The sequence below is a fragment of the Pinus tabuliformis genome, chromosome 5_2, assembly GCF_031772625.1.
Source record: "Pinus tabuliformis cultivar Carrire ecotype Pingquan chromosome 5_2, CPIR1, whole genome shotgun sequence".
Taxonomy (NCBI): domain Eukaryota; kingdom Viridiplantae; phylum Streptophyta; class Pinopsida; order Pinales; family Pinaceae; genus Pinus; species Pinus tabuliformis.
The window spans coordinates 170,454,496-170,457,997 of NC_142306.1; the positions used below are offsets into that span (position 1 = coordinate 170,454,496).

Here is a 3,502-nt window from a genome sequence, read left to right on the forward strand (position 1 = left end):
CACAAAACAGCATTCTACAGCAGTTTCGTAGCGCGCTACGAAACTGCTATAGATGTCAAAACAGAACCTATGTATCTTTGAAGCATTTTCTGCTTAGATTCATGATCTCTTCAGACATTTGTACAGCTATTAGGAACCTAAATAGTTTTAAGAAGATGAAACTTGCTTCTGTCATTACATATCACAGCAAACTTGATTAGCATCAAACCAATAAAAAGCTTCATAAATCCCAACTGGAACGTAAAATCACTGTAGTATTCCTTGTTGTCTTCAAATCTTCAAATGAAGTGGTCTTTTTCAAAGTACAGATCTTAAAGTTGGAAGAATTCAACACTTGGACATTAATCTCCTCAGGATTATCAGACCAAACTATCTCACCCTTCTGTACCAATTTGACTGGGTCTACATATATCAACTTCGGCTTGTCTGTCAGAATCAGCTGCATCTTTTTGTTGTAAAGTTTCCGAATTTTCTTAACCAATGAAACCATCACAATGAACTCCCCTGGATCTAGAAATTTCTCCCATTTAGAGTCAAAAGCATCGATAGTATAACATTTAGCCTTGTGCTCCTTATTCTCTACTGCCACTGATGATGAGGCCAACTCTTTCTCTTTGGGAGGTGCTTCATCATTAGTAGAACCACATCCAGCATGTGAAAGAAGCCACCCAGCATCTTCAGCTTCATCTTCCTTATCAACAGTTAATGGTGGGGCTAACTTTGGAGCCAGCATACCCCTAACATTATCCCAGTCAACTCCCTTGAAGAAAGGATGGCTCTTGAGAGAAGCATACCCTTCAGGACCAGAAGCCAATCTTTTAGATGGGTCCATATCCAGCAAACAATCAATAAGGTGCCGTGCTTCAGAAGGAAAATATTTAGGAAATTTGAAACCTCTATCCATGATCCTTTGGAATGTGAGCTACTCACTGCCATCTTTAAAAGGTGATATGTCAGACAGCATCTGATACAAAGTGCAACCTAGTGCCCATAGATCATTTCCAGTTTGTTTGAGTTTTCCATCCTCAAACCATTTAGCGCAGCTAAGGCCTTCGACTTATTATATACAAAATAGCCCTCTCCAACTCTAAAAATCATCTTCACCTGAAACTGTAATATGAATTTGAATGAAAAGATCATAACTGGCGCAGAAAGGAAAACATTCAAAGAGTATATTCCGGTCACCATTATTTGACAAAGTGCTCCAGTTTCTCTGATATAAATTGCACAACCTCTGACAACCCGTGCAGCACCATGGCATTCAATTGCTGGATGTAGGTTATGAAACATATCCCAATCAGGTTGTATGAATTCTCCAGCAACAAGGTATTGTAAGTAACAGAGGAAATATAGTTCTTCATGGGCAAACTTATATTCTGCTTCTTGAGATTTTGTTTTTTAGGCCATGAAGAGCTTGGTTAATTTAATTCTCAAATTTCAGAGCTGTGATATGAACCGGTGCATTAAGTAGAGCCGAGGATCCATCTGTTTCTTCTGGAAGCAACCTCGATCTTCTCTGTAATATATTATGAACAAATGAACTTCTTTTCTGAGAAGTCACATCAGATAAAGTATTTACTGCTTGGAAGATATCATATGGTTGGGCACGAGTTGCAAATGAACCGCCAGATGAAGATTCACTGGTTTTGTTGTCTGCTACTTGAATTCTCCGCCATCCTACTCCATGTACATAAAAATACAACTTAGTTTTGCAAAAAAAACTCGGGCTTCTATCAATTGTCTCCTAGGCGCGCAGCAACAAACAAACTCAAAATGTGAGCAACGCTCAAGCATCCCGCATATGAATTGCAAAGCCCTATCCATCAACAGCGAGTTTGTCATCAGTCTTTTCCCACAGGTTTGAGGGCATCCGTCAATGGCTTTACTAGAGCAATAGAAATCTCCCCAGTAATCTTTGCAATTACTCTGTAAACGAACTCTCTTACAGCTTTCATTGCATTTACAAAACCGCTCTGTTTGTTTAGAGGTGTATGATATGTACAGAATTCAGATGCTTGAATTACTCCATTCTCATATCCTTTAAAATCAACACTATTTGGTGTAAGCACGATGACCTCCTTTTGCGCAATCTGCAGATGGCAATGTTATCAAAAACCATGGCGATTTCTCTCTGAATTGCGTTGTAGATGGGCGGTCTCTGATCAATTCTGAATGTCCACTTTTAGGATAAAAAATCATATTGCAGACGTTCCTGTCCTTCACAAAATGATGACAGAAGTCCGACAGTAGACACGCCTCCAGATCGCTGCTCCTTTTTGTTTTCCCACATCTTATCTTGCTCTTCCTTGGATACTAACACGTGGTGGACCTCGCCTCAGCCTTTTTAGTGTCGGTGGAAGTTTCACTCTCACCCTTGTTATTAATAATGACAGAATCATGAACAGATGTTACATTCCCTTTCATTAACCCCTCCTTTTACCGAACAGATGCTACAGTCATCTAAGTCTCTCTAAAAATCCGCTGTTACAAATAACACGATTTTTCACAAGCGGAGAAAAGCCTGACGGTGGGTATGCAACTAGAAATGCCGTATTACAAATGACTTTCCTGGTATCTCCAGTGTTGACCTCCATAATTGAGACATATGTCATGGTGACAGCGTCCAAAGGTGGAGCATTGTTACAGCTCAGTTGAGTTTATTTGTCGACATATTCTCCACACAGCTTGAGAAATCAAACAATATAACCAAGCTAACATTGATAGATGATACCGACGCTTTTATATCATTTGCATGAAATATTGTGATTTCTGTATGCGCAAGAGGGCGCCACAGTAAAGAGCGTTGATAGGCAGAGGCAACTCAATTTTGTTGTTTTATCTCTGAATTCACAACCCTTACATATGCTACCTGACCCAGAAAATATAGAAAATTAATCTTAAAACATGTCCTTACTTCCTTCTCGAGGATCTTGGTTTTGTGTAGTTGCATACAAACTCTTCTTGCAGCTGTACCCTCAAATGAAAATCCTTGCCTATGACTCTCCAAAACTGGACTACGAGAGCATATCTGGATTCCAGTTCCCTCACGATCAAACGATGGATTAGGGACCTCCCATAAACAAGAATCATGATTCTCCAGCTCCCCTATGGAAGGTATTAGATTCTTTACCTTTATATAACCTCCATTCAAAATATCAGCGCAGCTATCTCCAAGGGAAGTATGATATGTTTTAGAATTAGTGTAGTCCTGTGAGGCCACAGACAACATTTCCCCCAGCATTCTTTCTTCTTCAAAATATGCATCCATACGTCCATTTGGAACTCTGTACTGAGAAAAGCTTATATTAACTGGAAATTTTGGGAACTCACTTTCCACAGATGGAAGACATGCAGATTCACATTGCATCCTTGGAGTGTCTAGCATAGCATCAACCTGTGTGTGAATTGTGTCCTCCTCAGCTACCACACTTTAAGAGTTTGAACTAGTGTCGTCCAGAAATATGTCTAACCATTTCATAAGTGGCGCACTATCTCCAGTTGT

At 39.7% G+C, this 3,502-nt stretch overlaps 1 pseudogene; it reads right to left on the reverse strand.

Annotated features, from left to right (window-relative positions):
- Nucleotides 1-220: 220 nt before the first annotated feature.
- LOC149158097 (3-phosphoinositide-dependent protein kinase 2 pseudogene) lies at nucleotides 221-832 on the reverse strand (annotated as a pseudogene).
- Between the last annotated feature and the right edge of the window lie 2,670 nt (nucleotides 833-3,502).